Source organism: Hemitrygon akajei, unplaced genomic scaffold, assembly GCF_048418815.1.
Source record: "Hemitrygon akajei unplaced genomic scaffold, sHemAka1.3 Scf000082, whole genome shotgun sequence".
NCBI classification, from domain to species: domain Eukaryota; kingdom Metazoa; phylum Chordata; class Chondrichthyes; order Myliobatiformes; family Dasyatidae; genus Hemitrygon; species Hemitrygon akajei.
Genome location: NW_027331968.1, coordinates 3236195 through 3262620, shown reverse-complemented (window position 1 = coordinate 3262620; position 26426 = coordinate 3236195). Strand labels below are relative to the sequence as shown.

The following is a 26426-nucleotide window of genomic DNA, read 5'->3' as shown; positions in this document are numbered from 1 at the left end:
TGCTGGAGTGTCCTGTGGTATCACTTTTGTTGGCCCTTACGTGGAATCGGGGTGTTCTGTGGTAACCACTTGAAGACGATATTCCTGTGACTGTCATCTGGTGATATTTCTAAGTGGATTTCGGAACTAATCGACGGATAAGATCTTCGGCGACTGTTATTTCGTTTACCCAGCATGGAATGTGTGTGGAATTCTTCGTAATTGCCTTCTCTCTACATGTTCGTGTGGATTTACACATCTCTCCTCTCACTCACTTATTCCATGGATTACTGAACTTTTCTAATTTACCATCTGAAGACTTTAAGCATTGTTTCTCAAGCTTGATAGTTTGGGAGCTATATATACGCATTACACTGTTAACTTCTGTTTATTTCCTTTAATCTTGTATATTTGGATTAGATACTATTATGTACCCCGTGATGGGTCAAAGAACCAGCAGAAATAGAAAACACCGTGGAGTCTGGTATTGCTATAAACTAATGCTATTTATTAGTAACTACGCAATACAGCAATATAAATGCAGATATATCAAACAGGTTAGCAATGATTGTGTGTGTGTGTGTGTGTGTGTGTGTGTGGAAATAGGAAAGCCAAGCTTCTTCACGCCTCGGGGTGAATGGATACCGTCTTACGGTGATGAGTGAAGTTCGGTTCAGTTCGTGGGATTGAGTCGAGTAGTGATGGAGAGAGAGAGAGAGGGAGAGTTTTGAGTCTTCAGGTAAGCTGACGCCGTCGATAGTCCCGTCGCCCTCCGAAATCCTTTGGAAGTCACCGACTGTGAGACTACAAACGGGACCGTTCTTCTGTGGTGGAGTTATTAACCCAGGCGAGGGATGGGCACACGAATAACTCCCCACCGGTCACAGCCTTTTCACACTGCGAGAGCCACTGATCGATACTCCTGATCGATCCTCCAAAACCCACCTTTTTCTGTGGACACAACAAAGCTCATTCAGTGTCCAAAACCATGTGTCTGGAGGTCTATCAGCGGACCTCCTACTTATCTCACCGTGCTGAGCCCCAGCTGTCCATCAAACAGTTCCTCCCTTCTCTCTCTGTAACACAGAAGCTGACAGTGTCCTTGTAAAAGTGTAAACAAGCTTGCAGAGAAACCATCTCTCTCTCTCTCTCTCTCTCTCTCTCTCTCTCTCTCTCTCTCTCTCTCTCTCTCTCTCTCTCTCTCTCTCTCTCTCTCTCTCTCTCTTCCCCCCTCCCTCTCTCTCTCTTTGTCCGGTGTTGAACATCTCCCTCTCTCTTTTCAAAAACACAGTTCATAGGGGTAATTCAGGACCCCGTTACAATACTAATGAAGAGAGTGGTTTTAACATCGAAACCAGACTCCGTTAGTGATCTATTGCTGCTGGTACGTAACAATTGCAACAACCCAGCTGTCTGAGGCACAGTCCTTTAAAATTGGTGAAAATGACCCAAAACGTTGAAAAGAGCGGGGAAGAAGGAGTTTAACCAACTTCGTCCGGAGCCCTGAAGAACGTCACAACCACAGTGAGCTCATCGTCTTATTCAGCCCGGAGAAAATCATGCAGGGAATTCATGCAGGTGTATAAGATGATGAGAGGCATTGGTCGTGTGGGTAGCCAGAGGCTTTTCCCCAGGGCTGAAACGGCTAACACGAGGGGGAATAGGTTTAAGCTGTTTGGAAGTAGGTACAGAGGAGATGTCAGAGCCAAGTTTTTTAAGCAAAGAGTGGTGTGTGTGTGGGATGCACTGGCAGCAACAGTGATAGAGCCGGATACAATAGGGTCTTTTCAGAGACTCTCAGATAGGTACATGGAGCTTAGGAAAATAGAGGGCGATGCGGCAGGGTAATTCTAAGCAGTTTCTAGAGTAAGTTACATGATTGGCACAACACTGTGGACCAAAGCGTCTGTAATGTGTTGTAGATTTCTATGATTCTATGAAATTCAAGGGAGATCTGTTATGAGTGATGAACAGATCTGATGGACAATGGGGTGAAGAGTTAACCATCCTCCCCCCCCCCCCGAGAAACACGAACTATTACTGTTGCTATGCTAACCATGAGAAAGAGACGAAAAACAGGCAAGAACATTTGCTACAGATAAGAGAGGGGAGGGAGACTGTTGATTTACTGTATTATGACTTCTGCAAGGGTTATTTATCTTCTACTATTTTGCTGATAAACATTCCTCAGTGGACTGCAGGAGTGGCCTGATTTGATGGACACAGTCATTCAGGAGTGATGGATAGCTGAGTCCCCGTGAGTAGGGATAAAAAGACAGGTCTGGAGAGACACCCTCTAGACACGCCAGTGGACACTGATTGAGTGTTGGAACCCACAAGAAAGGTGGGGGCTTCGAAGACCGAACCAGGTGGTCAGTCATTAAGGCTATCAGTGTAAAAGCAGGGCCGGTGGGGGCTTGTGTGCGTGTCCACTCATGCCAGAGTGACGAGTCCACCGTAGAAGAACGGTCCAGCTGAAGGACAGAGGGGTCATAACTGAATGACCACAACGGTACGACGGATTAAGAAAGCAAAGGAAGGTTTGGCTGCTGTAGTTGTTACATCTGGCTCTCTCTCTCCCTCTCTCTCTCTCTCTCTCTCTCTCTCTCTCTCTCCAATGATTGCAATACAACAACCATAACTACATCAGCACTCATGAACTGAATTGAACTTTATACTTTTCTATGACAATTCATTTACCCCTAGACATCAATAGAGCTTGTTTATTATTGCTTATTATTATTCCTACACTTTTAGATTTATTACTGCTAACTTGTTTTATATGTATATTTGCATTATTGATATGGTCTTGCTTATTTTTATTAATAAACACCTTTAGTTTGGTACCACCAGACTCCAACGGATTCTTCTTTCTCTGCTGTTTAAACACCCAGTTACGGGGTACGTAACAAATCTCCTATCCCATAGAGTGGTGACTAGTTGCAACATGTCATCTCAGGGAGAGCAAGAGGTGAACGGCAGGGATATATTTTCATATACTGATATGGAACAGAAACATGGGCAGGGACAAGATGGGCCGAGTGGCCTCTCCAGTGAGACCAGGAATTTGATACAGAAGTGATTTATATATCACAGCTCCACAATATTAATCACCAGTCTAGTTTAAGGCTAACATCAGCAGAACAGACTCCTCCAATGCTCAGTGACCAGAGTTCAGTCCTGGGTGCGATGAGCAGCCGCAAGAACTGCAGAATCTGACAGTAACAGTCCCTCATGAACCTGCAGCTGCCTTCAGTCACCGTGATGGTTAAACATTTAACACGGAGCTGATTTGAACTTCCTCCCTGATGTGAAGTTTCTGGTGCTGCAGCAGCTGGGATGAGTGAGTAAAACTCTTTGCTCACTCCGGACAGACATGTGGCCTCTATTTATTGTGAACTCACCGGAGCATCACAAGGTGGGTTAACTGAATGAGTCTCTTCGCACACACGGAGCAGGTGAACGGCCGCTTCCCAGTGCGAATCTTTGGTGTATCTGCGATGTCCGACCGAATCCTACCAAAATGAGAGCCAGTGAATGACGTCACAGTGCTATCAACGTCATGGCGATGTATCCAATCATATCACGGACATGGACACGTACGCGGGCTCTCCTTGTAGCGAGAGGGGCGCTGTCTTCTCCAACATCTCCACCTCCACATTCAAGGATCGGCGGCATTCAAGCGCTGGTGAACTGACAGATACAGCAGACTAATGTGCTGTTGTGTTTGTGAGTCCCATAGACAAATCCTTTGCCTTTTCTACACTGTTAAAAGCTTACAAAGCACGTCGGTGCGTAAAGGACAACATTTCAACTCAAATAACTTCAGTCTCCATGGTGCCTTCTGATAAAAAAAAAACATTTTCACAGTTCAAAACAAGTTGGAGGAACAAGACTTCATCTTCTAACTGGCCACAGTTCCGGCATCAGGCACAATATCAAACTCTCCACTTCCCTCTCTGTATCAAAATGGATCATTCCTCCCCTTTATTAGTCTGTGACTTGGCTCAGTTTGTCTGTCTTCTTCCCATTCTGAGCATGCGCCACACACGGACTGAGATCACACTTTATTTAGACGGCTGTGACTGGAGACTTTCTGATTATTATGTCCCTCCCGGCATTTGACGGTGGTAAACTCAGAGGCAGCAATGGTATTGATCCTCAGGAGTAGGTGAATAGGCTTTTTCGTTGGAGATCGATAAACTGCCGGTAGTGTGTGTCTGAATGAGTGGGTCGTTTTCAGACTGGAAGGAGGTAGCATTTGGAGTACCCCAGAGATCAGTCCCTGACCACAGTTGTTCACAGTTTAATGTCCTGGCGGAGGCAGCGAGATGTCAGATGTCCCAGTCTGCTGGTGACGCAGAAAGAGTGGAGTTGGGGGACGGGAGGCTATTCACATGCAATTTCGTAGCTTTGCAATCAGTACATAGTGCACTGTGGGGCTGCAGTGGCGGGTTCCAATCTGCTAATTAAATTTGTTGACTACACTACATTGATCGGCCGAAACCCAAACAATAACGAGGCAGCGGATAGAGAAGAAGTCATCACCCCGACACAGTGGTGTCAAGAAAACAACCTCTCCCTCATTGTGACAAAAACAAAGGTGCTGGTTGTGGATTACAGGAGGAATGGAGACAGGGACCAAATTCAACATTTCCAAGACTGTTATTGACACAAAATGCACATTTTAATATTGATCATGACACAATGTATTTTATATATTGTTAATGGTAGAAAACATATTTAAAAAATTGTTACTGACAGAGAATAGTATAATTTGTGTTCCGTGTGTTATCTGAATGTACTTGCCTGTGATGCTGCCACAAGTCAGTGTTTCTCTGTACCTGTACCTTCCCGTACTTGTGCACTTGGCAATAAATTCAACAGGACCTGAGAAATCTCAGTGAGATTTGATTAGTGATGATCATCTTGGCAGCTCGGTAGGTCGATTGTATGAGACAGTACACTGTTAAATGCAAAACTCTGAACAGTGTCGATGATCAGAGGGATCTTAGACTCCAAGTTCATCGCTCCCTGAAAGAGACTGCACAGATTGATCGGGTGGTTAAGAAGGCAAATGACATGGTTGTCTTTATTAGTTGAAGCATTGAGTTCAAAAGTCGGGAAGTTGTGTTGCTGCTGTTACGAGCCTGCGGTCGTACTGTGACTGTTTCTTTAAGAGCGCCGGCGTGAGGAGGCGGGGCTATGACGTCAGTCACAGGCTGACAGCGCTGACTGTGGACTGAACCATAAGAGAGGGAGAGCGATCTGCAGACAGGCAGTCGGCCAGTCTAAAGAGAGAGAGAGACTGGAAAAGCTGATAGCTTCAGTTAGTCACAGCTGAGGCTTGGAACTCTCCTCTGCCCACAAGAGTGGGTTGATCATCGGTACACGGATCCACAACGAACGTGTGTGGCTGTCACTTCGTATAATCCATAGGAGTGGATTTTTGGAATATTTTGTGTTAACCCTTGCCTGGGTATGTTGTGTGGTAACCCCTGGAAGACGGTATTCCTGTGACAGGTCATTTTCGCTGATAACTCGTATGTGGACGGATTCGACGGATAAGAACTTCATCGACGGTTATTTTGAAGTAACGGCCTTTTCTCTACGTTTCACCCTGAATTACAAATATCTCTCTCCCATCATTTATTCCGTGGATTACTGAACTTTCCTACTTTACCATCTCAAGACTCTAAACTTTGTTCCCTCAGGCTCGATGGTCTGGGAGTTATATTTACACATATATACACATAACAATGCTAACTTTCCTTTATTTCATTAAGTGACTATATTATAAGTAGATACTAATAATGAGAGTGGTTTTAACAACAAAACCAGACTCCAGTGTGAACTCTATTGCTGCTGGTTCGTTTCTAAAACGTCACAGTTCGTAACACAGTTTTATAAAACTAGTTAGACCACATCTGGAGTGTTTCATACAGTTCTGGTCGCCCCCATTCTCGGAAGGATGTCGGGACTTTGGACAGGGCGCAGAAGAGGATTACCAGGACACTGCCTGGATTAGAGGGCATGAGCTATAACGAGAGGCTGGACAAACTTGTGTTGTTTTCTCCAGAGCGGCGCAGGCTGGGGTGAGACTGGATGGACTTTTATAAGATTACAAGAGGAATAGATAGAGTGGACAGACGATATATTTTTCCTGGGGGTTGAAATGTCTAATACATTTAAGGTGAGAGGAGATGTGAGCGGCAAGTTTGCTTCTATCCAGAGACTAATGAATAACTGGATTCTCTGGCCGGGGGGGGGGGGGGGGGCACCAATCATGTCACGTGATCCCGTTTGCCCCTCCCATTTAACCGGAGATGGGCAGCACCTGCGCGTCTGTTTCCGAGGCCCCGCCTCCGGAATCTCTTCGCGCATGTTCACAGTCTCCGGGTGGACGGTGTTATCCTCTCCGCTCAGAGCTGAAGTGGGTCGGCTGTGTGTTCGTGAAAGACTTTCGTCTCTTGCGTCGGATCAGAGTCTGCGGGCCGAAGATATCACTTTCCCATCGGTGAGTATTGAGACCGATCCCGAGCGGGGAGATCCGATGTTGGTCGTGAGCCCTGAACTGAGGGCCAGGAATTCATTTATTTTCCAATTATCTGGGCTCGTCAGAAATGTGTCGACTTCACTTAATCTGCATTGAACGATCCAAACCAGGAGTCCAGGCTGTCTGTTTCCGCAGAATTGAAATGGAAGTCCCGCCGTCAGGTCACGTGAGGCTGTGTGCCGCAGATTTGCCCCGCCCTCCGCTTTGTGACGCCAGATCACGTGGTGTGATTTTGGCCAATGAGTCCCATTAACTTCCCCGAACTCGCCTCGTTTCCTAAAGCTCCTCGCATTTGTCCTGGAGCTTTATGGCTGTTATGTCTTCTTCCGGACTGTCCCAGGTTGTGGGGATCTTTGATTTCACTGCCTGCTTTACCGAGGGACTGGGAAGTCAAGGGAGATCATGGTTCGAGCCTCAGCTCCAGGCAGCGTGGTGTGTCCTTGAATAAGGCATTTAACCACACATTGCTCCTGCACGTTTATAGCCCAGCGACGGCGGTCGGTCCAGTATGTACAAGACAGGATCTGTAATACAAATTTCCTGAAATTGACCTGTTTTAACCTGGAAATGGAGTGATAGTATATCAGTAAAGAAAGCACAAATTTTCCCTGTAAATTATCCTGGAACCAATTTGTCTGTTATTCCTGGAAATGTGTTCAGTACAGTTGTTCCTAACAAGGCTTACAAGAATAATCTCATGAATGATCGGCTTTATGTATGAGGAGCATTTGATGGCTCTGGACCTGTGCTCAATGGAGTTCAGAGGGACGCTGGGGGTGGTGGGAGATGTATGGTTAAGTAAACCTACCGAATACTGAAAAGCCTGGATACAGTGGACATGGAGAGGATGTTTCCATTAGACCATATATGTCAAACTCAAGGCCCGCGGGCCAAATCCGGCCCGTGGTGGAATTATCTTCGGCCCGCGAGATAATATCTAATTACTATTAAAGCTGGTCCCAGTAATCGAAGCGCCTATGGCGTATGTTATGGCTAATGCTGAGTTTATTCAGGTACCAGGTTTTCAGGGTTTTTTGTGTTTATTCGGCAGTCTTCTTCATAAGAAACGGAATTTGTAAAGTGAAACACTTTGTAGTTACAGCAGAGTCTGAGACACATGAGAGCAGGCTGAAAAAACGGAGGCAACGAAAGCTGCGTTCGCTCGCGTCCGACTGATCCAGCCCGCATGACGCTGCATTTTGCTCAATCCGGCCCGTGACCTGAAATTAGTTTGACACCCCTGCATTAGACAGAGAGTCTGTGATCTGACAGCATGGTCTCAGAATAAACTTGCTTCCCTTTAAAACTGAGATGAGGAAAAATTTTTGGCCAAAAGATGTCTGATATGTGGAATTTGTTGCCGCAGAATTTGTTTGAGGCAGCCATTTGGGTATATTTGTGAAGATTAATATACTGATGATTGCTGAGTAGCTCAGGGTTACAGGAGGAAGGCAGGAATATGGTGTTGGATTAAAAATCAGCCATGATTGAATGGTTGAGTGGTGGGACAGACTAGATGGATTGAATCACCTGATTCTGTTCCTGTGTCTTATGTCTTACCATGACTGAATGATGGCTCCTTCTTATCCCGTATTGTTTTGTGATGTGTGAGGGACAATAAAAGATTGTTCACTGAGATCATTATATTTGCCAACGTTTAAATTTCAGTGAGTTTTGCTCCTAGTAACATTAAGCAGAAATGTTTGGTCCTCCTTTTCATTGTTGACGTGCTTCATTATCTTTCATGTTAACGTTAGACCTGCACTGAGAGATTTATTGGAAGAAAAACCATGACTGAAGATGAAGGAACAGCAACAAGTGAACCAGCCTGAGGATTGAGAGCATCAACTGGAGAGAACCCATCTGACTCGGAGACTCCAGTGATACAGCCGGGAGAAAGTTTGGTGAGTCTCATTTACTCAAACACTGGTCCTTTAGACATTACATACCTGTACAAAGGAAGGTAGGAAATAGTTGGGAGTGAGACAGAATGTGCCCAGAAGAACCAGTTATGCCAGTACCAGTCAGACCCAGTTGTGAAGAAGCTCCCCCTCCCCAATATTCCCTTCAAACTTTTCACCCTTCACCCTTAACCCATGTCCTCTGGTTTTTTTTCTCCCCTAGCCTCAGTGGATAAAGCCTGCTTGCATTCACTCTATCTATACCCATCATAATTTTATACACCTCTATCAAATCACCCGTCATTCTCCTACGCTCCAGGGAATAAAGTCCTAACCTATTCAACCTTTCTCTGTAACTCAGTTTCTCAAGTCCTGGCAACATCCTTGTAAACCTTCTCTGCACTCTTTCAACCTTATTAATATCCTTCCTGTAATTCGGTGACCAAAATTGCACACACTACTCCAAATTCCCCCTCACTAATGCAATATACAACCTCATCATTACATTCCAACTCTTATACTCAGTACTTTGATTTATAAAGGCCAATGTACCAAAAGCTCTCTTTACTGCCCTATCTACATGTGATGCAACTTTTAGGGAATTTTGTATCAGTATTCCTAGATCCCTCTGTTCTAGTGCACTCCTCAGTGCCCTGCCATTTACCTTGTATGTTCTACCTTGGTTTGACCTTCCAAAGTACAATACCTCACACTTGTCTGTATTAAACTCCATCTGTCATTTTTTCAGCTGGTCCAGATCCCTCTGCAAGCTTTGAAAACCTTCTTCACTGTGCACTACACCTCCAATCTTTGTATCATCAACAAATTTGCTGATCCAATTTACCAAATTATTATCCAGATCATTGATATAGATGACAAATAACCATGGACCCAGCATTGATCCCTGTGGTACACCACTAGTCACAGGCCTCCACTCAGAGTAGCAATCCTCCACTACCACTCTCTGACTTCTCCCATTCTCAATTCCCAATCAAATTTACTACCTCACCATGTATACCTAGTGACTGAATCTTCCTAACTAACCTCCCATGCGGGACCTTGTCAAAGGCCTTACTGAAGTCCACTACATCCACTGTCTTGCCTTCATCCACTTTCCTTGTAACCGCCTCGAAAATCTCTAATATATTTGTTAAACATGGCACAAAGCCATGTTGACTCTCCCTAATAAGTCCCTGTCTATCTAAATAATTGTCGATCCTATCTCTTAGTACTCCTTCCAATAATTTACCCATGACCGACATCAAACTTGCCAGCCTATAATTTCCCAGATTACTTTTAGAGCCTGCTTTAAACAACGGAACAACATGAGCTATCCTCCAAATCTCTGGCACCTCACCCGTAGATAACAACATTTAAATATATCTGCCAGGGCCCCTGCAATTTCAACACTAGTCTCCTTCAAGGTCCGAGGGAATATCCTGTCATGTCCTGGAGATTTATCTACTTGCCTCAAGGTCGCAAGCACCTCCTCCTCTTCTATCTGTATAGGTTCCATGACCTCAATACTTGTTTGCCTTATTTCCATTGACTCCATGCCAATTTCCTTAGTAAATTCAGACACAAAAAAAACATTTAACATCTCCCAAATTTCTTTTGGTTCCATACATAGCCAACCGCTGTGATCTTCAAGAGGACCAATTTTATCCCATAACTACCCTTTTGCTATTAATATACCTGTGGAAGCTCTTACTATCCTTCACCTTGACTGCCAACGCTACCTCATGTCTTCTTTCAGCCCTCCTGATTTCTTCCTTAGGTATTTGTTTGCACTTTTTATACTACTCAAGTACCTTCTTTGCTCCCTGTTTCTTATACATGTCATACATCTCTCTCTTCTTTATCAGAGTTCCAATATCCCTCAAGAACCAAGGTTCCTTATTCTTATTCACTTTGCCTTTAATCCTGAAACTTTGTTCCCAGGGTGTCCTCATGGGCCATCCAGAAATGATGTCAGCTGGTGACAACCCTGTTTCCCCTGTGGTGTAACCCTCATGTGGAATCAGGCTAATGGTCGGACCTTCAACCAAGTGAGTCCAGTCTCCGCTGTTAGTCTGGCTAGTTTACTCTTCAGAGTGCCGTTGGCATTTTCGACTCTGCCAGCAGCCCATGGGTGGTGTACACAGTGGAATTGTTGCTTGATAGCTAGTTTGTTACATACTCCTTCATTAACTTTCAGCATAAAGTGTGAGCCATTGTTGAACTCAGCATCTCTGGCTTGTACCTGGGAATTATTTCCCTTAATAATACCTTCACAACAGTCACAGCAGTATTAATGGTAGTTGGAATAGCTTCAATCCATCTACTAAACACATCTATAATAACTAAGCAGTATCTATAGCAATGGACTCTAGGCAATTCAATAAAATCAACTTGTAGACACGAAAAAGATCCACCTGTCAAGGGAGTCGTACCCGATGTGCAGGGTACAGGTTACCAACCATTCCCTCCTTTCCCAGGTGTGTACAATTATGTATATAATCAACCAATATTGGTAAAAACTGTGTAGGAACCCAAACCTGTCCCGCTGGGTGATCCAAAAACTTATGTTGGGGTCTTTCTGGCACCCCATCTGGGACCACAGTTTTCACTCCTCCTCAGAGGCGTCCCCCTGAGAAGAACAAAACTCGAGGTAGCTGTAGAGCGGTGAGTAAGTTCTTTACAAAGGTGGCATTTTAATGGGGTGGCCAGAGGAAGTCAGGAATCCACATGTTCCCAGAGAGCCCCGTAGTCATGTACAATTCCAAATGCATAACGGGAGTCTGTGTAAACGTTCCCACTTTAGTCTGTTGCTGGGATACAGGCACGAGTCAGAGCAAACAGCTCAGCCTTCTGGGCGGAGACAACTGCTTCAAAAGAGGCCTGCTCAATTACTTCACTGTCCGTCACTATCGCATAGCCAGGATATCGTTTTCCTGCTGGATCCACAAAAGAGTTTCCATCCTCATAAAACGTTGCCTCAGGCTAGAGCAGATATTACAGAATGGATGGGAGAGTCTGTCCTTCTTTCACTGTGATCCGGATAGGCTAGAGGGGGTATTGCAGAATGGATGGGAGAGTCTGTCCTTCTTTCACAGTGATCCGGACAGGCTAGAGGGGGTATTGCAGAATGGATGGGAGAGTCTGTCCTTTTTTCACAGTGATCCGGACAGGCTAGAGCGGGTTTTGCGGAACGGATGGGAGAGTCTGTCCTTCTTTCACTCTGATCCGGACAGGAGGGCTGACTTCATGGACTGAAATTGCCCAGAGATGGGGTATAACGTCTTGGGTTCGGTCACTATTAAAAGAATTTCTTACCAGATGTCCTGTTTTCACCTCAGACTCATTCCAGTATCGGAGTTGGCCCACGGCAAAGTCTTGCCAGTCTCCCTCGGTGCTGGATGCCTGTTTCGTCAGGGTGTAGGCAAGGAGCCCTAGGCTCTTTGGCTTGAACCCAGGGCAAACCCTGAAGGTGGTATGGGGAACCAGCAGTCCTGTCTGTCACCAAAAGAAATCTGGAACTTCAGCAAGAAATGCAATGCCGTTTCTTCCTTTAACCTCTCCAATCACCATGACTGGGAATTTCTGTCACTCGAGGGGTGCATAATATTAGCTTTCCTCAGTTGAGCACCACGTAGGATCATAGCACAGAGTCACATGAGAGTCAGCTGCTGGCAGAAGGGGTTCAAAGAGTCCAGATAAAGTGCCCACCACTGGGTGGTCAGAGGAAGCTATCAGTTGTTCGCAGTTCCAGCGTGATATCCTTGTCCGTGCATAGAATCTCGACTTCCAACAGACAGAGCAAGTCTCTCCCTACGAGATTACACCCCCGTCTGGTGGTGACTGTAAATGAAACCTCACACTGCTTCCCCTGGAATTCCACCTGCAGTGGCTGGGTATGTGAATACATATGTTCCGTGCCTTTGAACACAAATAGAGTGATTGTAGCGTCTGATAGCTGGAATCCCTTTTCCGATACTATTTCATGATCGAGAGTGGTTGTGGTTGCCCTCATATCAATCATAAACGGAACTGGATTTCCAGCAACTTGCAATATTACATTGGGCTCTTCCTGAGGGTTGGCACTCATGGTTGGAAGCATCTTCTTGTCAGTTTCTGAACAGGTTGTTGTCCCCACTTGTCCCTTGGTAGGTTTTTGTTCCCATTTCTGTTCCTCAGATATAGCCCGCTCGCGTCCTTCTTCCCGCTGAGCATATTCACCTGTAATATTAGTTCCCTTCGGGGTTGATTGGGATTCGAAAGTTGGGTCCTAATGATATGTCAAAGCTCGTCGCATTCAATTTCGGTCATTGTCAGACCAGTCCATATTATTTGTTTTAATCATGTTGGCTAACTTAGTTTGTAAGCATTGGAGCAGTAGGGCATTGAACTGGGGGGACAGATTCGCTTGGTCTCCTGCGAAGGTGCCGTAGCAGGCCACAAATCACAATCAGTAGTCTGGTCCCGATTCCCCAGGCTTAGGTTTGCATTTAGGTACTTTAGTGATGTTTACAGTTTGCTGGAGAGCCCTTTCCAAGGCTTGAATAATCTGGTCTGTCTGTTCATTCTCATTATGTTTTCCCGCCTGTAACTCCTGATAGGTTTGGTATCTCAATTCTGCCTTCCATTTCTGCCCTTCATCAGCTGAGAGAATCATGCAGCAGAGACTGAATAAATCTTGCAGAGTCACATTAAACATTTGTGTAGTACTGTGGACACACTGAGCAAACTGTGCTGGTTTTTCTTTTCTATCTGGGGCCTGATTCATGATCATTATCATTTCTCGAGGCTTCCAGGGAGCAGACACAGGAATCACTGAGGGCTGTCCCTCCTCCTAGTCCTAGGGGGAGCGTTTGCTACTGCTGTTCAGGAGGATTTAAACTAATGTGGCAGGGGGATAGGAACAAGTGCAGAGAGACAGAGGGGTGCAAAATGAGAGTAGAAGCAAAAAGTAGTCAGTTGAAAAGTAAAAGTGGCAGGCAGTCAAATCCAGGGCAAAAATCAAAAAGGGCCACTTTTCAACATAATTGTATAAGGGCTAAGAGTGTTGTAAAAACAAGCCTGAAGGCTTTGTGTGTCAATGCAAGGAGCATTCGTAATAAGGTGGATGAATTGAATGTGCAGATAGTTATTGATGAATATGATATAGTTGGAATCACAGAGACATGGCTCCAGGGTGACCAAGGATAGGAGCTCAATATCCAGGGATATTCAATATTCAGGAGGGATAGACAGGAAAGAAAAGGAGGTGGGATGGCGTTGCTGGTTAGAGAAGAGATTAACGCAATAGAAAGGAAGGACATCAGCCTGGAGGATGTGGAATCAATATGGGTAGAGCTGCGTAACACTAAGGGGCATAAAACGCTGGTGGGATTTGTGTGCAGGCCACCTAACAGTAGTAGTGAAGTTGGGGATGGCATTAAACAGGAAATTAGAAATGCATGCGAAAAAGGAACAGCAGTTATAATGGGTGCCTTCAATCTACATATAGATTGGGTGAACCAAATTGGTAAGGGTGCTGAGGAAGAGGATTTCTGAGAATGTGTGCGGGATGGTTTTCTGAACCAACATGTCGAGGAACCAACTAGAGAGCAGGCCATTCTAGACTGGGTATTCAGCAATGAGGAAGGGTTAATTAGCAATCTTGTCATGCGAGGTCCCTTGTGTAAGAGTGACCATAATATGGTGGAATTCTTCAGTAAGATGGAGAGTGACATAGTTAATTCAGAACCAAATGTTCTGAACTTAAAGAAGGGCAACTTTGAAGATATGAGACGTGAATTAGCTAAGATTGATATCTAATGATATTTAAAGAGTTGACAGTGGATAGAAACATAGAAAATAGGTGCAGGAGTAGGCCATTCGGACCTTCGAGCCTGCACCGCCATTCAGTATGATCATAGCTGATCATCCAACTCAGAACCCTGTACCTGCTTTCTCTCCGTACCTGCTTTCTCTCCATACCCCCGATCGCTTTAGCCACAAGGGCCATATCTAACTCCCTCTTAAATATAGCCAATGAACCGGCCTCAACTGTTACCTGTCGCAGAGAATTCCACAGATTCACCACTCTCTGTGTGAAGAAGTTTTTTCTCATCTCGGTCCTAAAAGTCTTCCCCTTCATCCTTAAACTGTGACCCCTCGTTCTGGACTTCTACAGCATCGGAAACAATCTTCCTGCATCTCGCCTGTCCAATCCCTTTAGAATTTTATACATTTCAATAAGATCCTCCATCAATCTTCTAAATTCCAGTGAGTATAATCCTAGTCGATCCAGTCTTTCTTCATATGAAAGTCCTCCCATCCCAGGAATCAATCTGGTGAACCCTCTTTGTACTCCCTCTATGGCAAGAATGTCTTTCCTCAGATTAGGGGACCAAAACTGCACCCAATACTCTAGGTGCGGTCTCACCAAGGCCTTGTACAATTGCAGTAGTCCTGTAATCAAATCCTTTTGCTATGAATGCCAGCATACCTTTCACCTTTTTCACCACCTGCTGTACCTGCATGCCTCCCTTCAATGACTGGTGTACAATGACACCCAGGTCTCGTTGCACCTCCTCTTTTCCTAATCGGCCACCATTCAGATAATAATCTGTTTTCCTGTTCTTGCAACCAAAATGGATAACCCTATATTTATCCACATTAAATTGCATCTGCCATGAATTTGCCCACTCACTTAACCAATCCAAGTCACCCTGCATCCTCTTAGCATCCTCACAGCTAACACCACCACCCAGCTTCGTGTCATCCACAAACTTGGAGATGCTGCATTTAATTCCCTCATCTAAATCATTAATATATATTGTAAAGAACTGGGGTCCCAGCACTGAGCCTTGCAGTACCCCACTAGTCACTGCCTGCCATTCTGAAAAGGTCCTGTTTATTCCCACTCTTTGCTTCCTGTCTGCCAACCAATTCTCTATCCACATCAATACCATACCCCCAATACCGTGTGCTTTAAGTTTACACACTAATCTCCTGTGTGGGACCTTGTCAAAAGCCTTTTGAAAATCTAAATATACCACATCTACTGGCTCTCCCCTATCCACTCTACTAGTTACACCTTCAAAAAATTCTATAAGATTCGTCACACATGATTTTCCTTTCACAAATCCATACTGACTTTGTCCGATGATTTCACCTCTTTCCAAATGTGCTGTTATCACATCTTTGATAACCGACTCTAGCATTTTCCTCACCACCGATGTCAGACTAACCGGTCTATAATTTCCTGGTTTTTTTCTCCCTCCTTTTTTAAAAAGTGGGGTTACATTAGCCACCTTCCAATCCTCAGGAACTAATCCAGAATCTAAGGAGTTTTGAAAAATTATCACTAATGCATCCACTATTTCTTGGGCTACTCTGAGATGCAGATGATCTGGCCCTGGGGATTTATCTGCCTTTAATCCCCTCAATTTACTTAACACCACTTCCCTTCTAACATGTATTTCCCTCAGTTCCTCCATCTCACTAGACCCTCGGTTCCTCTACTATTTCCAGAAGATTATTTTTGTCCTCCTTGGTGAACACAGAACCAAAGTAGTTATTCAATTGGTCTGCCATGTCTTTGTTCCCTATGATCAATTCACCTGTTTCTGACTGTAAAGGACGTACATTTGTCTTGACCAATCTTTTTCTTTTCACATGTCTGTAAAAGCTTTTACAGTCAGTTTTTATGTTCCCTGCCAGCTTTCTCTGATAATCTTTTTTCCCTTTCCTAATTAAGCTCTTTGTCCTCCTCTGCTGGTCTCTGAATTTCTCCCAGTCCTCAGGTGTGCCGCTTTTTTTTGCTAATTTATATGTTTCTTCTTTGGACTTGATACTATCCCTAATTTCCCTTGTCAGCCACGGGTGCACTACCTTCCCTGGTTTATTCTTTTGCCAAAATGGGATGAACAATTGTTGTAGTTCATCCATGCAATCTTTAAATGCTTGCCATTGCATATCCACCGTCAACCCTTTAAGTATCATTTGCCAGTCTGTCTTAGCTAATTCACGTCTCATACCTTCAAAGTTACCCTTCTTTAAGTTCAGAATCTTTGTTTCTGAATTAACTATGTCACTCTCCATCTTAATGAAGAATTCCACTATATTATGGTCACTCTTACCCAAGGGGCCTCGCACGACAAGATTGCTAACTAACCCTTCCTCATTGCTCAATACCCAATGTAGAATGGCCTGCTCTCTAGTTTGTTCCTCAACATTCATATGCAATGGCAAGCATTTAAAGATTGCATGGATGAACTACAACAAGTGTTCATCCCAGTTTTGCAAAAGAATAAACCAGGGAAGGTAGTGCACCCGTGGCTGACAAGGAAAATTAGGGATAGTATCAAGTCCAAAGAAGAAACATACAAATTAGCCAGAAAAAGCGGCACACCTGAGGACTGGGAGAAATTCAGAGTCCAGCAGATGAAGACAATGTGATTAATTAGGAAAGGGAAAAAAGATTATGAGAGAAAGCTGGCAGGGAACATAAAAACTGACTGTAAAAGCTTTTATAGATAAGTGAAAAGAAAAAGATTGGTTAAGACAAATGTAGGTCCCTTACAGTTAGAAACAGGTGAATTGGTCATAGGGAACATGGACATGACAGACCAATTCAATAATTACTTTAGTTCTGTCTTCACTAAGGAGGACATAAATAATCTTCTGGAAATAGTAGAGGACCGAGGGTCTAGTGAGATGGAGGAGCTGAGGGAAATACATGTTAGTAGGGAAGTGTTGTTAGGTAAATTGAAGGGATTAAAGACCAGGGCAAGATGGTCTGCATCACAGAGAGCTTAAGAAAGTAGCCCAAGAAATAGTGGATACATTAGTGATAATTTTTCAAAACTCCTTAGATTCTGGATTAGTTCCTGAGGATTGGAGGGTAGCTAATGTGACCTCACTTTTTTTAAAAATGAGGGAGAGAGAAACCGGGGAATTATAGACCGGTTAGCCTGACATCAGTGGTGGGGAAAGTGCTAGAGTTGGTTGTGAAAGATGTGATAACAGCACATTTGGAAAGAGGTGAAATAATCGGACAACGTCAGCATGGATTTGTGAAAGGAAAATCATGTCTGGCGAATCTTATAGAATTTTTTGAGGATGTAACTAGTAGAATGGATAGGGGAGAAAAAGTGGATGTGGTATATTTGGATTTTCAAAAGGCTTTTGACAAGGTCCCACACAGGAGATTAGTGTGCAAACTTAAAGCACACAGTATTGGGGGTATGTTATTGATGTGGATAGAGAATTGGTTGGCAAACAGGAAGCAAAGAGTGGGAATAAACGGGACCTTTTCAGATCGGCAGGCAGTCACTAGTGGGGTACTGCAAGGCTCAGTGCTGGGACCCCAGTTGTTTACAATATATATTAATGATTTAGACGAGGGAATTAAATGCAGCATCTCCAAGTTTGCGGATGACACGAAGCTGGGTGACAGTGTTAGCTGTGAGGATGCTAAGAGGATGCAGGGTGACTGGGATAGGTTAGGTGAGTGGGCAAATTCATGGCAGATGCAATTTAATGTGGATAAATGTGAGGTTATTCACTTTGGTTGTAAGAACAGGAAAGCAGATTATTATCTGAATGGCCAATTAGGAAGAGCGGAGGTGCAATGAGACCTGGGTGTCATTGTAAACCAGTCATTGAAAGTGGGCATGCAGGTACAGCAGGTGGTGAAAAAGGCAAATGGTATGTTGGCATTCGTAGCAAGAGGATTTGAGTACAGGAGCAGGGAGGTTCGACTGCTGTTGTACAAGGCCCTGGTGAGGCCACAGCTGGAGTACTGTATGCAGTTTTGGTTCCCTAATCTGAAGAAAGACATTCTTGCTATAGAGGGAGTACAAAGGAGGTTCACCAGATTGATTCCTGGGATGGCAGGACTTTCATGTGAAGAAAGACTGGATCGACTAGGCTTATACTCGCTGGAATTTAGAAGATTGAGGGGGGATCATATTGAAACGTGTAAAATTCTAAAGGGATTGGACAGGCTAGATGCAGGAAGATTGTTTCTGATGTTGGGGGAGTCCAGAACGAGGGGTCACAGTTTAAGGATAAAGCGGAAGCCTTTTAGGACCAAGATGAGGAAAAACGTCTTCACACACAGAGTGGTGAATCTGTGGAATTCTCTGCGACAGGAAACAGTTGAGGCCAGTTCATTGGCTATATTTAAGAGGGAGTTAGATATGGCCCTTGTGGCTAAAGGGATCAGGGGTATGGAGAGAAAGCAGGTACAGGGCTCAGAGTTGGATGATCAGGCATGATCATACTGAATGGCGGTGCAGGCTTGAAGGGCCTAATGGCCTACTTCTGCACCTATTTTCTATGTTTCTATGTGTGGAAAATTAAAATCTCCCACAATCACAACCTTGTGCTTACTACAAATATCTGCAATCTCCTTACAAATTTCCTCCTCCAATTCTTGCTCCCAATTAGGTGGTTTATAATACACCCCTATAAGTGTTACTATACCTTTCCCATTCCTCAATTCCACACAAATATGCTCCCTAACTGAGCCCTGTAATCTATCCTGTCAAAGCACTGCTGTAATATTTTCTAGGACAAGCATTGCAATACCTCCCCCTCTTGCCCTTCTGATTCTATCACACCAGAAGCAATGAAACCCAGGAATATTTAGTTGCCAATCACACCCCTCCTGCAACCATGTTTCACTAATAGATACAACATCATATTTCCAGTTATCAATCCATACTCTAAGCTCATCCTCCTTTCTTACAATGCTCCTAGCATTAAAATAGATGCATTCAAGAAACTTTCCACCTCTTCCTCTCTGTTTATCCCTAACGGTGCAAATAAAATTATCTCTTTTTTTCCCTTCTCCCCTACATCTTCGGTCTGAGCGCTCCTACATCAGGGAGGAAGTTCAAATCAGCTTTGTGTTAAATGTTTAACCATCATGGTGACTGAAGGCAGCTGCAGATTCATGAGGGACTGTTACTGTCAGATTCTGCAGTTCTTGCGGCTGCTCATCGCACCCAGGACTGAACCCTGGTCACTGAGCATTGGAGGAGTCTGTTCTGCTGATGTTAGCCTTAAACTAGACTGGTGTTTAATATTGTGTATCTGTGAAAGATAAATCAGTTCTGTATCAAATCCCGTGTCTCAGGTACTTACTGTCTCTACCACACTCACAATGTAGACGAGAAAGGCCACTCAGCCCATCTGGTTCCTGCCCATGTTTCTGTTCCATATCCGTATATCAAAATCTCTCCCTGTCGTTCCCCTCTCATTCTCCCTGAGATGACAGGTTGCAACTAGTCACCACTCCGTGGGATAGGAGATTTCCCGTGAATTTCATTGAAACATATAAATGCACAACACATTACAGATGCTTTGTCCCACATTGCTGTGCCGCCCATGTATCTTACTCTAGAAGCTGCTTAGAATTACCCTGCCACATAGCCAACCATTTTCCTAAGCTCCATGTACCTATCTGAGAGTCTCTTAAAAGACCCTATTGTATCCGCCTCTACCACCGTCGCTGGTGGTGCATTCCACACACACACCACTCTTTGCTTAAAAAACTTAGCTCTGACATCTCCTCTGTACCTACTTCCAAGCAGCTTAAACCTATTTCCCCTCGTGTTAGCTGTTTCAGCCCTGGGGGAAAAGCCTCTGGCTATCCACACGACCAATGCCTGTCATCATCTTATACACCTGCATGATTTTCTTCAGGGTGAATAAGACGATGAGCTGACTGTGGTTTTGACGTTCTCTCTCTCTCCCTCTCTCTCTCTCTCCTTGTGTCTGACGTCACAGCCCCGCCTCACTCAGGCACTTAAAGTGACACTCACAGTAAATGAACCTGCGGTCTCGTAACACAATGCACCTCTAAAGTCTGACAGCAGACTAGCGAGTGAATCTTCGATGGTGCAGAGACAGAAACCAAAGTGTTGCCAGCCTCAGTCAGCGCTTTGGGGCTCCAGAGAGAGATGGGGTCTGGAGTTTACGAGGAGGAAGAATCAGACCAGCAGGATGTGGCTACAAAAGAAAGATCAGAAATATTTGGAAAACTGGTTGGCCGAAAAAAACGGTTGTTAATTTCAGGCAGCAAATGTGGAGAGGAATAAAAAGACAACGTTTAGGCCGAGCCCCTTCAGCGTGCCTAGCCTGTGTACTCCTCTGCTTAGTTGCTCTCTGAATTGCAGAGTTCGTCCAGCGTTTTGTGTGTGTGCATCTCTGTATTTCCAGCAACTGCAGAATCTCCTGTGTTTTATAACTGCATTTTACTTTGGCGTTAGATACACGTTGATATTGAGTATATTGCTTATAGGAGCCGCTTTCTGCGTTAAAACAGCTGCAGATTTTTTCTATACACACTATAAAAAAAATGAGGTATGGACATTGAAATGTTTAATGGCACCGTGATTACCCATAGGGCCATGCGTTAAGAATTTTGTGGTTGCTGAAGCGCCGATGAAATGCGCAGGCGTCAGGCTGAGGACGTCCCCGAGTATCACGCATGTGCGCAGTACACAGAAGGCCTTGAAAATCTCGGGTGCAGGTAAGAGCAATTCTCCATGTTTTTATCTTAAACACCGACTTCGGGACAATTCCTGTGAAATCCGGACACTGTGGCCAACAATCCCGGGACAGTCCTGCTCTCGTCCCTCTCTCTCAGCCCCACGATCCGTACACGGGTCCCGGGGAGCTTCCGGCTGCTGAGTGAATGGGAACCGATGGATCTCTTAGACAGAGCTGAGTTCCGGCTATAGTAAAGGCAAGGATTAGGAACTCAGAGAAAGGGAACAAAATCTTTTACATCACCAGTTGAGAAAATCACCTTTGTTCTACCTCCAATCACTAACAAGAGAAAATCTGCAGATGCTGGAAATCCAAGCAACACACACAAAATGCTGGAGGAATTCAGCATTAGTACTCTTTTCCATAGATGCTGCCCGACCTGCTGAGTTCCTCCAGCATTTTGTGTCTGTTGCCTGTTCTACCTCTTTTTCTGGACTTTTCTACTGGTGATAATGTGTTTTGTCCCATTCTCTCTGGGTACTTAATGATATCAAGCACCTTTGCCCTGGGCAGCAAGTAGCTTTCACATCACAAATGTGCCAGACTCCAGTGAGACAGACTACTGCCCTTCCCTTCATATTCATTGGCATTGCCATCACTGAGTTCACCACTGTCAGTCTTTGTCTGATGTGTGTATTGTGGCGATGCAAACATTGCTGGAGAATTGGGGGAGGCTTCAGGGGAATATAGAAACTGAGTTCACCACTGTCAGTCATTGCGGGGGGGGGGGGGGGTTCGGGGAAATATTTACGTAGAATATAGAAACTGGTGATACTTGTGTGTATTCTGGTGTTGCAAAAGTTGCTGGAGAATTTGCAAGTGGGAAGAAGTGGAGTGATATTTGGAAATCTGACTTTTTAAAGCATAAATTTGCAAGCAAACCACATATGGACAATATGCCAAAACTTTAGTGAGAAAATTCTTCATTACCCATTACAAGCCTGCTACATAGGTTGTGTGAGACTGCAGATGAACTGGATCGAACCCAGAGGAGAACAAAGTTCCTATTGACAGTGATTTGCTAGCTGTAAAAATGAATACCTCTCTATAAAAAATTCACTGTGCACATCTTGTCACTGGGTAAAAAAAAATGCACAGTGCAAGATTTATGTACACGCTGGTTATTACAAATTAGAGGGGGTATTGGAGGGAAGATGGGGAGACCTGTAATGTCCCTGATGCCCTCACTTACAAGAAGTGCATCCAGCTGCAGCTTGTAACCCTGCACTTTAAGGAGTTGGAACTTGAAACGCATATGGGAATTGATGGTCATTCCAGATACCAGCACTCTGCCCAGTCAGGAGATGATTTATCTTCCAAATTGGGTTTAACCTCACTGTAACAGTGTGATACTAGATCAAACCTTGGCAACTCAAGTAATCTAATCTGAAATGTTGTCCTAAACCCATTGATGGGTTTGTAAATCTTTTACAGGTTAAAAACGGGAAGGAATTTGTCTCCAGGAATCTCAAACACGGCACAACAGTTTTGTTGTCTCTGTCTAGATATTTAAGAAGTGGAGCAAGGGATTCAATCGACCATCCTTCCTGCTCAGACTGTGGGGAGGGATTCACTCGGTCATCTGACCAACTAGCAAGCCCGTCATTTTACACAGGAGAAAGGCCATTCACCTGCTCAGGAATGGATTCACTCGGTCATTTCAACTGAAGGTACATCAGCAAGTTCACACTGGGCAAGGCCATTCATCTGTTCTGTGTGTGAGAAGGGATTCTGTCGGGCATCCCACCTGTGGACACACCAGTCAGATCACACTGGGCAGAGGCTGGTCATCTGCTGAATTTCGGGGAAGGGATTCTCTCGGTCATCTGACCTAATGGCACACCAGCGTGTTCACACCAGGGGGTGGCCATTCACCTGTACAGTCTGCAGGAAGGGAATCACTGCGTCATCCAACCTACAGAGACATCAGCGAGTTCACACTGGGGAGAAGCCGTTCACCTGCTCAGTCTGTGGGAAGGGATTCACTCGGTCATCCAACCTACAGAGTCATCAGCGAGTTCACACTGGGGAGAAGCCTTTCACCTGCTCTGACTGTGGGAAGAGTTTCACTCGGTCATCCCAACTACTGGTACACCAGTCAGTTCACACTGGGGAGAAGTCGTTCACCTGCTCAGACTGTGGGAAGGGATTCACTCAGTCATCCAACCTACTGGTACATCAGCGAGTTCATACTGGGGAGAAGCCATACACCTGCTCAGAATGTGGGAAGGGATTCACTCAGTCATCCAATCTACAGAGTCATCAGAGAGTTCATACTGGGGAAAAACCATTCACCTGCTCAGTCTGTGGGAAGGGAATCACTCTGTCATCCAACCTACGGAGTCATCAGAGAGTTCACACTGGGGAGAAGCCATTCACCTGCTCAGTCTGTGGGAAGGGATTCTCTCTGTCATCCAACCTACGGAGTCATCAGAGAGTTCACACTGGGGAGAAGCCGTTCACCTGCTCAGACTGTGGGAAGGGATTCACTCGGTCATCCCAACTACTGGTACACCAGTCAGTTCACACTGGGGAGAAGCCGTTCACCTGCTCAGACTGTGGGAAGGGATTCTCTCAGTCATCCAACTTTCAGAGTCATCAGAGAGTTCACACTGGGGAAAAGCCATTCACCTGCTCAGTCTGTGGGAAGGGATTCACTCAGTCATCCAACCTACAGAGTCATCAGAGAGTTCACACTGGGGAAAAGCCGTTCACCTGCTCAGTTTGTGGGAAGGGATTCACTCAGTCATCCAACCTACAGAGTCATCAGAGAGTTCACACTGGGGAGAAGCCGTTCACCTGCTCAGTCTGTGGGAAGGGGTTCACTCTGTCATCCAACCTACAGAGTCATCAGCGAGTTCACACTGGGGAGAAGCCGTTCACCTGCTCAGAATGTGGGAAGGGATTCACTCAGTCATCCAAACTACAGAGTCATCAGAGAGTTCACACTGGGGAGAGGCCGTTCACCTGCTCAGTCTGTGGGAAGGGATTCACTGATCCATCCAACCTACAGAGTCATCAGAGAGTTCACTCTGGGGAGAGGCCATTCACCTGCTCAGTCTGTGGGAAGGGATTCACTCAGTCATCCCACCTACAGAATCATCAGCGAGTTCACACTGGGGAGAAGCCATTCACCTGCTCAGACTGTGGGAAGAGTTTCACTCGGTCATCCCAACTACTGGCACACCAGCAATTTCACACTGGGGAGAAGCCATACACCTGCTCAGTCTGTGGGAAGGGATTCACTCAGTCATCCAACCTACTGGTCCACCAGCGAGTTCACACTGGGGAGAGGCCATTCACCTGCTCAGTCTGTGGGAAGGGATTCACACAGTCGTCCAACCTACTGGTCCACCAGCGAATTCACACTGGGGAGAGGCCATTCACCTGCTCATAGTGCGGGAAGGGATTCACTAGCTCATCTGTACTGAAGGTACATCAGGGAGTTCACACTGGGGTGAAGCCATTCACCTGCTTAGACTGTGGGAAGAGTTTCACTCAGTCATCAAACCTCCTGGCACACCAGTCAGTTCAAAGTGGGGACTGGCTGTTGTTATGAATCCCTAGGTTTTGTTTGCCGTGGACTGTCATTTTAAGAGAGAGAGAGATTAGGAAGTCAAATCAGTCTGACTTGCAGCTTGTTTACATCGCTCACAGCTTGTTTAGTTTTAACCAAGGACAAAGACACTCAGAGTCAGACGGAAACAGGAGGAAAAATGGAAGGATCGAAACCGGGGAACTAGTGGCCAAGGGTCACTTTTTAAAAGTTTCCTATGCCCACAAGGGTGGGTTAATCGATCCATGTACATCGAATCTGTGGTTGTCACCTTGTTTGATCCATAGGAGTGGATCTGATTTGGGGTATCCTGTGGAGACCACTTATATGTTAACCCTTGCCTGGCTGGGTGTGGTAGTTCACTTGAAGATGATACACCTTGTGACAAGTCACTATCGGTGATAATTTGTATGTGGATTTGGAAAGATGACAGATAAAATCTACAGCGACTGTTGTCTCGTTTTACCACCGTGGAACCTGAGGAATTCTACATATTTGCCTTCTCTCGCCATTTATCCTGGATGACAAATCTCTCTCTCTCTCATCGCCTATTCTGTAGTTGAACTGAACTTTCATACTTCACCATCTCAAGACCGCAAGCCTTGTTTCCCCCAAGCTCAATAGTTTGGGAGTTATATTTTCACACATTTATAAACTTAACACTGTTAACTTCTGTTTATCTTGTTTAAGTTGCAATATTACAAGTAGATTCTAATAAAGACAGATTTAACGTCAAAACCAGACTCCAGGTTTAGTCTATTGCTGCTGGCTTGTTTCTAAACAAATTATGGTTCGTAACAAATTTGGGGCCTGCGTCTGGGATATGAACAAATTTGGGGCTATTGATCGAAGAATGATCAATTTGATTGGTGAAATCCCTTTTGATTTATTTGTGTGTGGAAATCAGCAGCAATGGACATTTATAAATTTCTGGAAGCTCCAACCCCTAAGGCATTAGGAAAAGCCAAAAAGAATGAATTGCTGACTGTTGCTAATGGGCTGAATCTTAAGCAGGTAAGGGGGTGTGAAGGACCAGGGCAAGCATAAAACTGGGAGAGGAGGTAAAGGTAAAACAATAGGGGTTTTATTATAAAATATAGGCATCCACCCCTTTTTCAGAGACTGGGATCCCTGGTTCAACCGGTAATGATGTTGTGCATTTCAATATGTCCACCTCTCAGTCCTCGATTCTCCAAATGAAAGGGTTATCACATTTGATCTTTCTTAATATGATGACCCAACCATTTCAGGGAACAGTCTGTTGAAACTTCATTGCACTCTCTATAACAAATACTCTCTAACCACTTTGTTAATCCTCTGTGCAAAAAATGTCCATCTTCCGCAGCCCCGTGTTGCCCCAACCACTCACCTCCCACCTTTGTCATTGGCCCCACTTGCAGGTCAACCGTCTGCCGGTTTTTCCCCCCCAATGTGAATCCCTCTACTCACCACCACCGTGGGCTCAGACATTTCCACAGATTTCCACCGGGACAAAAATCCTGTCCGCCCCCTCTCACACCATCGTTTCCCTTTCAATAAAATCCCTCCTCTCCCTCCCCAGAGAACTGGCATCAAACTGACGGGCCGAGCGGTCTCCTACCTCTCGGGGACACATCAGACTCCGGCCGCAAGAGACGCTTCACAAACCCCCCAACTTCCTTTGGAGGGAAATGGAAATTTACTCCACTGTGATGTGGGGTTTGAGGCCGGAGCGGGAGGCGAAATCAGCGGGGGTAACGCCCTCTGGACTTGTCCACCTCTGCGACTAGTGGTAACAAGTGATTGACATCGCTTTGCACCAATGGGAATAGCGCAGCCCCTGAATCCTCTGTTGACAGCGGTGGGGGAGGGCTGGTCACGTGGTTATTAGCCCAGCTATTAAACTGATAAAGCCCGAGCTCAG

General features: G+C 45.1%; 1 pseudogene; it reads left to right on the top strand.

Moving 5' to 3' along the window:
• Positions 1 to 25173, top strand: part of LOC140722627 (uncharacterized) — a 59068-nt pseudogene extending 33895 nt beyond the window's left edge.
• The last annotated feature ends 1253 nt before the right edge of the window (positions 25174 to 26426 follow it).